We start from the raw sequence: 17,588 nt of genomic DNA on the forward strand, positions 1-17,588 counted from the left end.
GTTTTTACTGCATTTGCTTTTGAGTTCTTGGTCATGAAATCCTAGTAAGCCAATGTCTAGAAGGATTTTTCTAATGTTATCTTCTAACTTTTTATAGTTTCACGTCTTAGGTTTAAGTCCTTAACCCATCTTCAGTTGATTTTTGTTTAAGGTGAAAAATGAGGATCCAGTTTCATTCTCCTACATGTGGCTAGCCAATTATTCCAGCACCAGTTGTTGAAAAGGGAGGACTTTATGTTTTTGTTTGCGTTGTCGAAAATCAGTTGGCTGTAGGTATTTGTGTTTATTCCTGGGTTCTCTATTCTGTTTCATTAGTCTACAGACCTATTTTTATATCAGTTCCATGCTGTTTTGGTGACTATGGCCTTATAGTTTAGTTTGAAATCAGGTAGTATGATGCCTCCAGATTTGTTCTTTTTGCTTGATCTTGCTTTGGCTATGCAGGCTCTTTTTGGTTTCATATGAATTTTAGAATTTTTTTTTAAAATTCTGTGAAGAATGATGGTGATATTTTTATGGGGATTGCGTTGAATTTGTGGATTGGTTTTGGCAGTATGGTCATTTTCACAATATTGATTCTACCCATCCATGAGCATGGGATGTGTTTCCATTTGTTTGTGTCAGCTATGATTTCTTTCAGTAATGTTTTGTAGTTTTCCCTGTAGAGGTCTTTTGCCTCCTCGGTTAGGTATATTCCTAAGTATTTTTATTTATTTGTTTATTTATCTATTTTTGCAGCTAATATAAAAGGGGTTGAGTTTTTGATTTGACTCTCTGCTTAGTTGCTGTTGGTATATAGAAGAGGTACTGATTTGTGTACATTAATTTTGTATCTGGAAACTTTGCTGAATTCTTTTATCAGTTCTAGGAGCTTTTCAGAGGAGTCTAGGGTTTTCGAGGTACACTGTCATATAATCAGGAAACAGTGACAGTTTGATTTCCTCTTTCCTGATCTGGATGCCCTTTATTACTTTCTCTTGTCTGATTGCTTTGGGATCGGACTTTCAGTACTGTGTTGAAGAGGAGTGGTGAGAATGGGCATCCTTGTCTTGTCCTAGTTCTCAGAGGGAATGCTTTCAGCTTTTCCCAATTCAGTATTTTGTTGGCTGTGGGTTTGTCATAGATGGCTTTTATTACATTGAGATATGTCCCTTGTATGCCAATTTTGCTGAAAGTTTTAATCATAAAGGGATGCTGGATTTTGTTGAATGCTTTTCCTTCATCTATTGAGATGATCCTGTGATTTTTGTTTTTAATTCTGTTATTTGGTGTATCACATGTATTGACTAGTGTATGTTAAACCATTCTTGCATATCTGGTATGAAACTCACTTGATCATGGTGGATTATCTTTTCAATATGTTATTGGATTCAGTTAGCTAGCATTCTGTTAAGGATTTTAGCATTTATGTTCTTTAGGGATATCAGTCTGTAGTTTTCTTTATTGATTGTATCCTTTCCTGGTTTAGGTATTAAGGTGATGCTGGCTTCATAGAATAAAGTAGGGAGGGTTCCTTCTTTCTCTACCTTGTGGAATAGCATCAAAAGGATTGGTACCAATTCTTCTGTGAATGTCTGGTAGAATTCTGCTGTGACTCTGTCTGTTCCTGGACTTTTTTATGTTGTTAATTTTTAAATTACCATTCCAATCTCTCTGCTTGTTTTTGGTCTGTTCAGGGTATCAAATTCTTCCTGATTTAATCTAGGAGGGTTGTATTTTTTCCAGGAATTTATCCATCTCTTCTAAGTTTTCCAGTTTACGTGCATAAAGGTATCCATAGTAGTCTTGACTGATCTTTTGTATTTCAGTGGTGTCACCTGTAATATCACCTGTTTCATTTCTTAGTGAGGTTATTTGGATTTTCTCTCTTCTTTTCTTGGTTAATCTCGCTAATGGTCTATCAATTTTTTTTTTTTATCTTTTCAAAGAACCAGCTTTTTGTTTCATTTATCTTTTGTATTTTTTTGTTTGTTCGTTTCAATTTCATTTAGTTCTGCTCTGATCTTCATTATTTCCTTCCTTCTGCTGGTTTTGGGTTTGTTTTTTTCTTGTTGTTCTAGTTCCTTGAGGTGCAACCTTAGATTGCTTGTTTGTGCTTTTTAGACTTTCTGATGTGGGTGTTTAAGGCTATGAACTTTCCTCTTAGCACTGCCTTAGCTGTATCCCAGAGGTTTTGATAGGTTGGGTCATTGCTGTCACTCAGTTCGAAGAATTTTTAAATTCCATCTTGATTTTGTTTTTGACCCAGTGTTCATTCAGGAGCAAGTTATTTAATTTCCATGTGTTTTTGTGGTTTAGAAGGTTCCTTTTGGAATTGATTTCCAGTTTTATTCCACTGTGGTCTAAGAGAATGCTTGATATAATTTTAATTTTCTTAAATTTATTGAGGCTTCTTTTATGGCCTATCATATGGTCTATCTTGGAGAAAGTTCCATGTGCTGTTGAATAGAACATATATTCTGCGGTTGTTGGATGAAATGTTCTGTATGTATCTGTTAAGTCCATTTGTTCCAAGGTGTAGTTTAAATCCATTGTTTCTTTATTGATTTTCTATCTTGATGACCTGTCTAGTGCTGTAAGTGGAGTATTGATGTCCCCCAGTAGTACTGTGTTGCTGTCTATCTCATTTCTTAGGTCTACTAATAATTGTTTTATAAATTTGGGAGCTCCAGTGTTAGGTGCATATGTTTAGGATTGTGATATTTACCTGCTGGATAAGGCCTCTTACCATGATATAATGTCCCTCTTTGTCTCTTTTAACCACTGTTGCTTTAAAGTTTGTTTTGTCTGATATACAAATAGCTATCCCTGCTCACTTTTGGTGTCCATTTGCATGAAATGCCTTTTTCCACCCCTTTAAGTTTATGTGAGTCCTTATGTTTTAGGTGAGTCTCCTGAAGGCAGCAGATAGTTGGTTGGTGAGTTCTTATCCATTCTGTGATTCTGTATCTTTTAAGTGGAGCATTTAGGCCATTTACATTCAATGTTAGTATTGAAATATGAGATACCATTGCATTCATCATGCAATGGTATTTTTGTTTTATAGGTCCTGTGTGATTTATGCTTTAATGAGGTTCTGTTTTGATGTGTTTCCAGAATTTGTTTCAAGGTTTAGAGCTCCTTTTAGCAGTTCTTGTAGTGGTGGCTTGGTAATGGTGACTTCTGTCAGCATTTGCTTGTCTAAATATAACTGTATCTTTCCTTCATATATGATGCTTAGTTTTGCTGAATACAAAATTCTTGGCTGATAATTGTTTTGTTTGAGGAAGCTGAAGATATGGCCCCACTCCCTTCTAGCTCGTAGGGTTTCTTCCGAGAAATATGCTGTTAATCTGATAGGTTTTCCTCTGTAGGTTACCTGGTGCTTCTGTCTCACAGCTCTTAAGATTCTTTCCTATGTCTTAACTTTGGATAACCTGATGATGATGTGCCTACACGAAGATCTTTTTGTGATGCATTTCCCGGGTGTTCCTTGCGCTTCTTGTATTTGGATGTCTAGATCTCTAGCATGGCTGAGGAAGTTTTCCTTGATTATTCCCCTAAATATGTTTTCCAAGCTTTTAGAATTGTCTTCTTCAGGAACACTGATTATTCTAAGGTTTGGTCATTTAACATAATCCCAGACTCTGGAGGCTTTGTTCATATTTTCTTACTCTTTTTTATTTGTCTTTGTTTGATTAGGTTAATTCAAAGACTTTGTCTTCAAGCTCTGAATTTCTTTCTTCTACTTGTTCAATTCTATTGCTGAGATTTTCCTGAGCATTTCACATTTCTAAAGTTGTGTCCAAAGCTTCCTGAATTTTTGATTGTTTTTTCTTTAAGCTATCTATTTCCTTGAATATTTCTCCCTTCACTTCTTATATCATTTTTTGGATTTCCTTACACTGGGCTTCGCCTTTCTCTCGTCCCTCCCTGATTAGCTTAATAACTAACCTCCTTAATTCTTTTTTAGGCAAATCAGGGATTTCTTCTTGGTTTGGATTCATTGCTGGTGAACTAGTGTGATTTTTGGGGGTGTTGAAGAGCCTTGTTTTGTCACATTACCAGGGTTGGTTTTCTGGTTCCTTCTCATTTGGGTAGGCTCTGACAGAGGGAAGGTCTAGGGCTGAAGGCTGTTGTTCAGATTTCTTTTTTTGTCCCACAGAGTATTCCCTTGATGTAGTACTCTCCCCCTTTTCCTGTGGATGTGGCTTCCTGTGAGCCAAACTGCAGTGATTGTTGTCTGTCTTCTGGGTCTAGCCACCCAGCCAGTCTACCTGGCTCCAGGCTGGTACTGGGGGTTGTCTGCACAGAGTCTTGTGATATGAACCATCTGTGGGTCTCTCAGGTATGGATATCAGTGCCTATTCCACTGGGGTGGCAGAGGGTGCAGTGGATTCCGTGGGGGTCCTTAGCTTTGGTGGTTTAATGCTCTATTTTTGTGCTGGTTGGCTTTCTGCCAGGAGGTGGCACTTTGCAGAAAGCCTCAGCTGTAGTAGTGTGGAGAGGGACCGGCAGTAGGCAGGGCCCTAGACCTCCCAAGATTATATGCCCTTTGTCTTCCACTACTAGAAAGGTGGATGGGTAGGGAAGGACTATGGGGAGCTGGCCTAGGCCTGTCTGTGCTCAGACTCTCTTTGGGTGGGTCTTGCTTCAGCTGCTGTGGCAGATGGGGGTGAGATTTCCAGGTCACTGGAGTTGTGGAAGGATTATGGCTGCCTCTGCTGAGTCATGGAGGTTGTCAGGGAAGTAGGGGAAAGTCGGCAGTCACAGGCCTCAACCAGCTCCTATGCAAACTGAAGGGCTGGTCTCATTCACACTGTGACCCCAACAACAGCCCTGGTTCTGTTTCCAGATGGAGGGCAAGATGGGCTTGAAAACTTGCCTGAAGCTTTCTGCCTCACAGCTGCAAAAGAAAAAGGCTTTTGTTCTTCCCCACCCTGTGAAGTCTGTAAGCTGGATTCAGATTTGTGCCCTCTCGCGAGTTCTGGCCAGGAGGATTCTTGCCCTGTTCAAATTGTTACAAAGTTCACCTAGAGAATTCCTTTTCTCTGTGGAGTTTTACCCCCTGCTCCTCTGGCTGTCCTCCAGATGGATCCCTGTGGTGCCAGGCAGCAATGGGCTGCTTGGGGACCCGGAGAGCTCTCAGGGCCTTTCTGCTGCTTTGTCTACCCCTGAATTTCTCTTGGCTCAGCTCTCTAACTTGACTCAGCTCCAGGTAAAGTCTGAAACTTCTCCCACAAACAAACCTTCAACTTCTCCAGTGGGGTGTGTGTTCGGGAGAGGAGCACCTCCCTTTTCCAGTTGCACAATTGGGGCATTCATAGTATTCTCCTGGGTTCTGCAGGAGCAGTCTGCTTCCTTCAGAAGGTCTGTGGGTCCTCTCAGGATTGCTGTTTTTTTCTTGCAGTCAATCTGGAGCTAAAATTCACAGTGCAAGCCTCCATATGCTGCTCTGTACAGAGCACAATCTAATCCTGCCTCCCATCCACCATGATTCTCCCTCCCCTCAGATTCCTTTAATTTCATCTTTAAAATGGAGACGATTTTAGTTGTGCGTGTGAGGAGCTTGGAAGTCATCACTTCCATCTTCACACTAGAAAAAAGCTGAACAAACTAAAAATCAACAACTCTTCTTACATCCATCAGAGAAATGAAGTCACAGGGCAAATCACTGCCCCTCGTAATTGGAGTGACAGACAGGCAGATACAGAAAATCACAACTTAACAGAGCAGAAACTTCTCTGGGAACTAGCACTGAAGTAGAAAAACCTGAACTGGCTGGGCAGAGTGGCTCACACCTGTAATCCTAGCACTTTGGGAGGCCGAGGCAGGTGGATCTCTTGAGGTCAGGGTTTTGAGATCATCTTGGCCAACATAGTGAAACCCTGTTTCTACTAAAAATACAAAAATTAGCCGAATGTGGTGGTGGGCACCAAGTGCCTGTAATCCCAGCTACTTGGGAGACTGAGGCAGGAGAATCACTTAAACCTGGGAGGCGGAGGTTGCAGTGAGCCAAGATAGTGCCATTGTACTCCAACCTGGGTGACAAGAGTGAAACTCTGTCTCAAAAAATGAAAAAAAAAAGAGGGCTTCTGTTCCAAGATGACCGAATACTAACAGCTCTGGTCTGCAGCTCCCAGTGTAATTGATGCAGAAGATGGGTGATTTCTGCATTTCCAACTGAGGTACCTGTTTCATCTCATTGGGACTGGTTGGACAATGGGTGCAGCCCATGGAGGGTGAGCCAAAGCAAGGTGGAGTGTCACCTCACCCAGGAAGTGCAAGGGGTCAGGAGATTTCCCTTTCCTAGCCAAGGGAAGCTGTGACAGACTGCATCTGGAAAAACGGGACACTCTGCCCAAATACTGCGCTTCTCCCATGGTCTTAGCAATCAGCATACCAGGAAATTCTCTCCCATGTGTGGCTTGGCAGGTCCCACGCCAATGGAGCCTTGCTCACCGATAGCACAGCAGTCTGAGATCGACCTGTAAGGTGGTAGCCTGGTGAGGGAGGGGCATCCGTCATTGCTGAGGCTTGAATAGGTAAACAAAGTGGCCAGGAAGCACAAACTGGGTGGAGCCCACCGCAGCTCAGCAAGGCCTACTGCCTCTATAGACTCCCCCTCTGTGGGCAGGGCATAACTGAACAAAAGCCAGCAGAAACTTCTGCAGACTTAAACGTCCCTGTTTGACAGCTGTGAAGAGAGCAGTGGTTCTCCCAGCACAGCGTTTGAGTTCTGAGAACCGACAGACTGCCTCTTCAAGTGGGTCCCTGAGCCCAATGTAGCCTAACTGGGAGACACCTAGTAGGGGCCGACAGACCTCATACGGGTGGGTGCCCCTCTGGGATGAAGCTTCCAGAGGAAGGATCAGGCAGCAATATAGGCTGTTCTGCAATATTTGCTGTTCTGCAGCCTCTGCTGGTAATACCCAGGCAAACAGGGTCTGGAGTGGACCTCCAGCAAACTCCAACAGACCTGCAGCTGAGGGACCTGTTAGAAGGAAAACTAATAAACAGAAAGAATAGCATAGCATCAACATCAACAAAAAGGACATCCACACCAAAATCCATCTGTAGGTCACCAACATCAAAGACCAAAGGTGGATAAAACCACAAGTGGGGAGAAACCAGAGCAGAAAAGCTGAAAATTCCAAAAACCAGAGTGCCTCTTCTCCTCCAAAGGATCTCAGCTCCTCGCCAGCAACAGAACAAAGCTGGATGGAGAATGACTTTGACAAGTTGACAGACGTAGGCTTCAGAAGGTTGGTCATAACAAACATCTCCGAGCTAAAGGAGCATGTTCTAACCCATCACAAGGAAGGTAAAAACCTTGGAAAAAAGTTAGATGAATGGCTAACTAGAATAAACAGTGTAGAGAAGACCTTAAATGACCTGATGGAGTTGAAAACCATGGCACAAGAACTTCATGATGCATGCACAAGCTTCAATAGCCAATTTGATCAAGTGGAAGAAAGGATATCAGTGACTGAGGATCCAATCAATGAAATAAAACAAGAAGACAAGATTAGAGAAAAAAGCAAAAAGAAATGAACAAAGCCTCCAAGAAATATGAGACTATGTGAAAAGACCAAATCTACGTTTGATTGTTGTACCTGAAAGTGATGGGGAGAATGGAACCAAGTTGGAAAACACTCTTCGGGATATTATCCAGGAGAACTTCCCCAACCTAGCGAGGCAGGCCAACATTCAAATTCAGGAAATACAGAGAACACCACAGAGATACTCCTCAAGAATCGCAACCCCAAGACACATAATTGTCAGATTCACCAAGGTTGAAATGAAGGAAAAAATGTTAAGGGCAACCAGAGAGAAAGGTTGGGTTACCCACAAAAGGAAACCCGTCAGACTAACAGCAGATTTCTCAGCAGAAATCCTACAAGCCAGAAGATAGTGGGGGCCAATGTTCAACATTCTTAAAGAAAAGAATTTTCATTCCAGAATCTCATGTCCAGCCAAACTAAGCTTCATAAATGAAGCAGAAATAAAATCCTTTACAGATAAGCAAATGCTGAGAGATTTTGTTACCACTAGGCCTGCTTTACAAGAGCTCCTGACAGAAGCACTAAACGTGGAAGGAAACAACTGGTATGAGCCACTGCAAAAATATCCAAATTATAAAGACCGTCAATGCTAGGAAGAAACTGCATCAACTAATGGGCAAAATAACTAGCTAACATCATAATGACAGGATCAAGTTCACACATAACAATATTAACCTTAAATGTAAATGGGCTAAGTAACCCAATTAAAAGACATAGACTGGCAAATTGGATAAAGAGTCCAAACCCATCAGTATGCTGTATTCAGGAGACCCATCTTACGTGCAGAGACACATGTAGGCTCAAAATAAAGGGATGGAGGAAGATCTACCAAGCAAATGGAAAGCAAAAAAAACCACGGGTTGCATCTGACAAAGGGCTGATATCCAGAATCTAAAGAACTTAAACAAATTTACAAGATAAAAACAAACAACCCCATCAAAAATTGGTCAAAGGATATGAACAGATACTTCTCAAAAGAAGACATTTATGCAGCCAACAGACACATGAAAAAATGCTCATCATCACTGGCCATCAGAGAAATGCAAACCAAAACCACAACGAGATACTATCTCATGCCAGTTAGAATGGCTATCATTAAAAAGTCAAAAAACAACAGATGCTGGAGAGGATGTGGAGAAATAGGAACACTTTTACACTATTGGTGGGAGTGTAAATTAGTTCAACCATTGTGCAAGACAGTGTGGGAATTCCTCAAGGATCTAGTCCTAGAAATACCATTTGACCCAGAGATTCCATTACTGGATATATACCCAAAGGATTATAAATCATGCTACTATAAAGACACATGCACATGTATGTTTATCGTGGCACTATTCACAATAGCAAAGACTTGGAACCAACCCAAATGTCCATCAATGATAGACTGGATAAAGAAAATGTGGCACATATACACCATGGAATACTATGCAGCCCTGAAAAAGGATGAGTTCATGTCCTTTGTAGGGACATGGATAAAGCTGGAAACCATCATTCTCAGCAAACTATCACACAAGGACAGAAAACCAAACACCGCATGTTCTCACTCTTAGGTGGGAATTGAACAATGAGAACACTTGGACACAGGGTGGGGAACATCACACACCAGGACCTGTCAGGGGATAGGGGGCAGGGGGAGGGATAGCATTAGGAGAAATACTTAATGTAAATGACGTGTTGATGGGTGCAGCAAACCAACATGGCACATGTATACCTATGTAACAAACCTGCATGTTGTGCACAGGTACCTTAGAATTTAAAGTATAATAAAAAAAGAAAAGAAAAATCTCAACTATAATTGCATTGTTGGAGGCTCAGTGTGGACCAGTCTGAGAGAGAAAAATTCCAGGGGGTGCCAGTCTTAGGAGTCCCCTTCACCCTTTTTACATTTTACCTTCAGGAGCCCTAGCAGGTCCTCCAGTGAAGATCAGAGAAAAATGTCTCATTTTTCCAGCAGGGGAAAGTGGAAAGTAGTCTTTGAAATGTACTAGAAGGTTCTGTTCCTTTAAAAAGGGGATGCTAATGGTTGAACTAGTTACACCTTCTAGGGATAATGCAAAGATTAGGTGTGATAATACATGTAAAGCACATAGAACATGTAAGACCTATGCTGCTGTTAATATTTAGCCATATTCTAGTACATAAGCTGAGAGTTATCCGCATCTGCTAAAGAAGCTATACGTGAGTTGGAGATCCAGAGGAAGGCTGAAAGAAAGGTGAAATTTAGCTTGAGGAATGCCTTTATACCTTTAAAATGTATAGTGGTTTGCATTTTGAAAACATTACCATAATTTGGCATACTATTGTATACATTTTCCTGTGAATCCCATAAAATAGTTATTCATTCCCTACTAAGGTAAAGAAAATTTCTGAATCTGACCTTTTCTGGGCCCTCTCACTTCAGAAGCCAGGGTTAGGATTTAAACCTTCCAGCGCCTTGGCCACTTCCTGTACCCTGGGCAGCATCCTTTCAGCTTGATGGTGAGTTGTAAACAGTGAACTGGCTCCTGCAAGAGCAAACAGTAGCAGATACATGGAGAAATTGCTGGCCGGAGATTGCAAAGCACATCACAATTCTAATCGATTCTGAGAAACAAACGTGGAGACCTGCAAACCTGTGCACAGATGAGGACTTTCACCAGGACAAATAGCCTGGAGTCCAGATGACAGATGTTTGGAAATGCTAACTTTAAATATTTTCTTTCTTAGCTTTAAAAATTTAGCCTTGCCTTTGAAGCTGTTAGAAAAAAATGATTTTTGTTTCTCTCTCTCTCTCTGTCTCTCTCTCTGTGTATGTGTGTGTGTGTGTACATACATTTTTATTTCTCTTGGGCAAATCCCTAGGAGTGGGATTGTTAGGTCATATGGTAAATACAAATTTAACTTCATGAGAAAGTGCTAAACTATTTGTCAAAGAGGCTGTGCCATTTTAAACAGTCTCAGCAGCAATTTATGAGCATTCTGGTTGCTCCACATCCTTGCCAGCAATTGTTGTCAGGTTTTAATTTTTTTTCTAATTGTAGCTGTTATAATAGGTATACAGTGGTATCTCACTGGGGTCTTAATTTGCATTTTCTAATATCAACAATGTTGAGTATGTTTTTTGTTTGCAATTTGCCATTTTCTTTTCTTTTTTCACAGGTGACAATGATTGAGATTTGAATCTACTTTATGTGTTTCTGCACTTCCAATACATATGTCCCATCCTGATTTTTACCCTTCTAATTTCAAAGAAGAATTGCATGTTTTTTGGATAATTTACCCTAGTTCCTCCTTCCATTCACCCTTAGACTATTATCAGTAGTAGTAGTTGGAACACAGTAACTTTATTTTATTTAACCTTTATTTTAAGTTTAGGGGTACATGTGCAGGTTTGTATATAGGTAAATTTGTATCATGGGGTTTGTTGTACAGATTATTTCATCATCTGGGTATTAAGCCTAGTACCCCTTAGTTATTTTTCCTAATCCTCTCCCTCCTATCACCCTTCACTGTCCAATAGGCCCCAGTGTGTTTCGTTCCCCTCTATGTGTCCATGTGTTCTCATCATTTAGCTCCCACTTGTAAGTGAGAACATGAAGTATTTGGTTTTCTGTTCCTGAGTTAGTTTGCCAAGAATAATGGCATCCAGCTCCATCCCATGTTCCTGCAAAAGACATTTTTATGGCTGCATAGGATTCCATGGTATATGTACCACATTTTCTGTATCCAGTCTACCACTGGTGGGCTTTTAGGTTTATTCCATGTCTTTACTATTGTGAATAGGGCAATAATGAACATATATGTGCATGTGTCTTTATCATAGAACAATGTCTGGTCCTTTGGATATATACCCAGTGGTGAGATCGCTGGGTCTAATGGCATTTCTGTTTTTAGTTCTTTAGGGAATTGCCACACTGTCTTCCACAATGGTTGAACTAATTTACACTCCTACTGACAGTATATAAGCATTTCTTTTTCTCTGCAACCTTGCCAGAATCTGTTATTTTTTGACTTTTTAGTAATAGCCATTCTGAATGGTGTGAAATGGTATCTCATTGTGTTTTGATTTGCATTTCTGTAATGATCAGTGATGTTGAACTTTTTTTCATATGTTCTGTGTTTGAAGTGTCTGTTCATGCCCTTTGCCTACTTTTTAATGGGTTTTTTTGTTGTTGTTCTCTTGTAAATTTGTTTAAGTTCCTTATAGATGTGGTATATTAGACATTTGTTAGTTGTATAGTTTGTATAGTTTGTAAAAAATTTCTCCCATTCTGTAGGTTGTCTGTTCACTCTGTTGGTAGTTTCTTTTGCTGTACAGAAGCTCTTTAGTTTAATTAGAATCTATTTGCCAATTTCTGCCTTTGTTGCAGTTGGTTTTGGCATCTTTGTCATGAAATCTTTGCCTGCTCCTACATCAAGAATGGTATTGCCTAGGTTGTATTCTGGGGTTTTTATAGTTGTGTTTTATATTTAAGTCTTTAATCCATCTTGAGTTAGTTTTTGTATACCGTATAAGGAAGGGGTCCAGTTTCAATCTTCTGCATACTGCTAGCCAGTTCTGTCAGCACCATTTATTGAATAGGGAGTCCTTTCCCCATTGCTTGTTTTTGTCAGCTTTGTTGAAGATCAGATAGTTGTAGGTGTGCGGTCTTATTTCTGGGTTCTTTATTCTGTTCCATTGGTCTATGCGTCTTGTTTTTGTACCAGTACAATGCTGTTTTGGTTATTGTAGCCCTGTAGTATAGTTTGAAGTTGGGTAGCATGATGCCTTTGCTCTTTTTGCTTAGGATTGCCTTGGCTATTCATGCTCTTTTTTGGTTCAATATGAATTTTAAAGTAGTTTTTTCTAGTTCTGTGAAGAATGTCATTGGTAGTTTAATAGGAATATCATTGAATCTATAAGTTGTTCTCGGCAGTATACCCATTTTAATGATATTGCTTCTTCCTATCCATGAGCATGGACTATTTTTCCATTTGTTTATGTCATCTCTGATTTCTTTGAGCAGTGTTTTGTAGTTGTTTTTGTACAGATCTTTCACTTCCCTGGTTAGCTGGTTAGCTGTGTTGCTAGGGGGGTGTGTGTGTGTATGTGTGTATATATGTGTGTGTGTGTGTGTGTGTGTGTGTGTATATATGTGTGTGTATATATGTGTGTATATATGTGTGTGTGTGTGTGTATATGTGTGTGTATATATATATTTGTGGCAATTGTGAATGGAATTGCATTCTTGATTTAGCTTTCAGCTTGACTGTTGTTGGTGTATAGGAATGCTAGTGATTTTTGCACATTGATATTTTTATATCACGAGACTTTGCTGAAGTTGTTTATTGGCTTAAGGAGCTTTCGGGCCAAGGCTACGGGGTTTTCTAGGTATAGGATCATGTAGTCTGCAAACAGGGATAGTTTGACTCCCTGTCTTCCTATGTGGATGCCTTTCATTTCTTTCTCTTGCCTGATTGCCCTGACTAGGACTTCCAATACTATGTTGAATAGGAGTGGTGAGAGAGGGCATCCTTGTCTTGTGCTGGTTTTCAAGGGGAATGCTTCTGCCCAATCAGTATGAAATATAGTAACTTTGAAAGAACTTATTTTTGTTTTTCCTCATCAGATCCACGGAATGGCTTAGTGCAGTTTAGATTTGTGAGTGGCCAATTGAATTCTTGTAAATAATTTCTTTTTCCTATCTAATTTGGAAAACAAATGTGAACAACTCTGAAGGAGGCTGTGGTTACATGTGTTAATCAGAGGTAACCTATTTGGTTCCTGGTCGGTAGAACTTCTGGGAAAACAATAGTTAAAATTTAAAATGACACAACAATTAAATCCATGATCTATTCTCTGCTGTTGAACCAAGGCCTACCTGGACCAACAACACAGTGGCTTTCCAAGACACCAACTTTCAAAGGTTAAGAATTTGCTTCATATTTTGAATTCCTTAATGTTGTGGTCTCACCCATAGATTTATATATTCAACAGGCTAAAAAGTTAATTGTTGTTTGTCTATAAAGTGATTTACATTTTGATGAGGGCCTTAGATGAACACATAAAATACATACTGATCAAATTTAGGAATGACACAAATCTGAAAAAGATAACTAATATTTTTGATGAAGGGATTGTCAGATCACAATTGAATTGTAAATCAAAGCAAACAAGAGGAAATTTAACAGAATACACATAAAGGTTGACGCTTCCATAAAAAATAAGTTGTCAAATATAGAATGGGAATAGGAGAAACCTATGTTCATAATAGTCATGTGAAAATAGTGATGAGCATTTTAGGAGACTTTATATTAAGTCAAGTGTGATAAGATATAATAGTTTCATTCTACTTTGCACTAAGTAGATAAATATCTAGAATATTGTGACCAGTTATGAGAGCTACACATGGGACTTTGAAAATCTGAAGAGGTGTCAGTTTTAACCTAGCAGGAGGTGTTCAATTTTTCAGACATGTCCTGGGAAGACAGGATGAATCAGTTGGGATCATCCAAGCAGGAGGAGAGAAAGCTTATGGAGCCTGAGGGGTTCCTTCAGATGCCTGAAGTTCTCTCTATGCTGTAAAGGCTGCTTCACAGCATAGTGAACATCTTGCTGCTCAGTGTGAAGGATGAAGCTAGGACAACAACCTCAGATGATGGATGCCATGAAAGGGACATGGGTTGGTGGGAAGTGCATGGCCCTGAAGATTCTTTCCAACTCTATGATTATTTGTTATTTGAGGTTCAAGAATAATACCATTTGAAGAGTCATTTTTGTACATCTTTTATGAAATTTGATGTGCCCCTTGCCTGTTCCTGTTTTCAAATTTCAGCTATATTTTCCCATGAAAATTTTGAGAATGTTCACATGACTTCAGTATTTAGAGATGTCAGTAAACTTACATAGCGCCTGTCTGTAAGCCTCTTTGACATTCATATGCTGTCAAATTGCTTCACTTGTGTTCTCAGCAAGATTAGGGCTGTTTCTTTCTTCATCCTCTGAGCTAGGATTTATTGCATTATTCTGAAGTTTTACAAAAACACACATACATTACAAATGCATATCTTTTTGGCTCTTTGTGAATCTTATTAGGTGTGTTAAATTAGGAAATAATATAAAAAAAAAGTCTTCAAGAGTAAGTGAGATAATAACTTTTTCTAATTAATTCTTTAGAGGCTCTTCCTGAGAAGAATTTTGCTGGGTACACATGTCCACCAGCTCTGTCTCCCTCCTAGACACCCTCTTTTGCCCCCATTACCTTCTTTGTTGCTAACACAACAAGGTATATTAGCCCTTGAAATTAAAGATACTGCTGTCCCAGTTGTGCTTCTCTTCATCTAAATGCATGCAGTCATATTCCAAAAGACTATATATTAGTGATATCTATATAATTCACCCTTCATATCCATGAGTTCCCATGTATGGAGTGAACTAGTTGCAGACAGAAAATATTTGGGAAAAAATTTCATGTGTATTGAACATGTACAGACTTTTTTTCCTGTTTTCATTTCCTAAATAATACAGAATAATAACCACTATTTACATAGCATTTACATTGTATTAGGTATTATAAGTAATCTGTAGATAATTTAAACTATACAGGAGAATATGCATATGTGAATACCACATCATTTTATATCAAGTACTTGAGCATCTGCAGATTGTGGTGTCCATGGGAGGTGCTGGAACCAACTCCTATAGATAGTGAGGGACAATTATGTTTCTTCAGGTTTTGAAACCAACCTAATTTTGGAATGGCACCTGAAATTGATAGTAGCAGTCTTCATTACATCTTTTGAGGTATCCTAGAGATCCTCAGGCCTCAGTTTGAATGTCACCTTAGGGTTATAGGGGTGCAACAGATAGTAAGCTATCAGGCCAAGTAAGTGAGCAGCTCTAGGAAATGTATAGTGACCCTTTTCTGGCTGTGGCTTAGCTGAACATTCTTACCAGACCCCCAAATCCAGGTTGGTTCATATGAAAAAGGGTAAAAGGATCTTCTTAATGAAGGCCATTTTTAGGCCTGTTTGAATTTAGCAGCTCATATAGGAGAGGGGCATTAAATAGTGAAAGGGCAATGTCTGCAGGAATAGCACTGCCGAACAAAACAGTTAACTGGCTTTCTGGAGGACCAGAAATCATCATGGCAAGATATCATTGTTCAAATTAGTGGTCAAGAGTTGCAATCCTACTTTTGCTCTTGGCTGGCATGTGTTGAGGAAAGTTGACCTTAGCATGTGGGCTGGTGGGCCAAAAAAGAAAGTGATGCTATCTGCCTCTTTTAGAGGCCAACCTCTGCCCACTGGGAAGCATTTGTTACAGGTTTTCACAATTTCTAAATATATTTGTGTGGCCGTATAGACTTAAAAAGAGAAATGCTTAAGCTTATGTTTAATAAGAAAATGTAAAATGCAATTTGAATCTTTATTATCCTCAACTTTCATGAGATACACACGGGTTTTTGTTTGTCCTTATTCTTATACATAAAATTGCATTATCTTGCTGGCATTAAGTATTTGTAGATGAGGAATACACTATCTCACCATTTCCCTTTTTCCTCAGTTTTCTGTAAACATACGTGCACACACACACACACACGCACACACCCTGCTGAGCACTGTTTACTGTTTCTAACATTTTGCCATCTCTTGGAGCTTCTCCCTTTTCCTACCGCTACCCCAAAGAGAGAGATGTAACTATTAATCAGCTTTTATGGGAAATGGAAAATAGACTGTCTAGCCTAGCATTGTACAATAGAGTTTTCTGCAATTATGCCAATGTTCTGTAGTTTGCACTGCCCGGTACAGTAGCCATTAGTCATATGTTCCTGTTTTGCACTTGAAATGTGGCTACTATGATTGAGGAACTGAATTTCTAATTTTATTTCATGTTAATGTAAACTTAAATCGCCATATGTGACTAGTGGCTACCATATTAAATACAATAACAATTGCCAAATAATTTATAGCATCAGAAAATGTGCTGAGCAAATGTACTAATCAGTGGGATGCAACATTCTAAATACCTCTTTTCTATATTGAGCCAAATGGTACTTAGAAGTAATGCAACATCATTTTTGATAGATGTTAAGATGATCATCAAAAAAGATAAATAAAAGCCAATATCCACCTAAAGCATTTGTAATTGATTGTAGAGACCATTTTCTATTTTATGCTAGATGCTTTACATATCTACTTTACAGTTGTATCATCTATTATTTTCACAAGAATTCCAAGTTAGATATTATATTTTCCCATTTCATGTAAGGCAGGAAACTGCAGCACACCAATTTAAAATAACAAACCAATGTCACACAGCTCCACACAGTGGAGGTAAGTTTTGAACCCAGGTCAGGCTCTCCTGTGATGCATTTCACAATGAATATTTCCGACATGATCTTCCAGGGCGCTTGTGCATGCCTGCCTAGTCGTCATTTGGAAATAGGGCAGGTGTCAAGAACATGAGCCCTGGCACCACACTGCCTGTTTGAATCCTGCCTCTACTATTAACACCTGTATAAAGTTGAGCAAGTTACTTAATATCTCTGGGCCTTGATTTTCTCGTTTTAATATGCGAATATTAAAAGTACCCATCTCATTGGGTTACTGTGAGGGATTAAATAAGTTAACAGTATCTGGCACATTGTTTGAACTATATATATTTCCCATCATAATTATTTTTAATTTAAAAAACACTGCCATTTATGTTAGGATGTTGATTTGATATGCTAATAAATGAAGCAGAGATATGCTTTGGGTGTGCTTCCCTATGAAATAAGAGAGATTCGAATCATTCAGATAATTCAGGAAGAAATACCCTGCTGTTCAGCTACCTTGGTGTCTCCGTCAGTAGGATTATAAAGTTTCAGAGCCCACATGCCCTGGCCAATTTCTCATCTCTTTGCTTGTCATGTTACCCTTATAGACATCCCCTTTGGTGTCTTTGATTGGTTCTGAATGCTGAGCGGTGACATGCACCAACACAGCTGGAAAGGCCTGTAAGATTTGCTGTTCTGTCTTCCAGCAGGGAATTATTGCCATGGATACCAATATCAGAGGAAGACTGGGGAGCACTCTCCACTC

General features: G+C 39.4%; 1 protein-coding gene across 2 annotated transcripts in view; it reads left to right on the plus strand.

The window, feature by feature from the left end:
- RAB3C (RAB3C, member RAS oncogene family) overlaps positions 1–17,588 on the plus strand; it is a 293,717-nt gene that overhangs the window by 17,279 nt on the left and 258,850 nt on the right. The window lies entirely within an intron of this gene.

This window comes from Macaca mulatta, chromosome 6, assembly GCF_049350105.2.
Source record: "Macaca mulatta isolate MMU2019108-1 chromosome 6, T2T-MMU8v2.0, whole genome shotgun sequence".
Taxonomy (NCBI): domain Eukaryota; kingdom Metazoa; phylum Chordata; class Mammalia; order Primates; family Cercopithecidae; genus Macaca; species Macaca mulatta.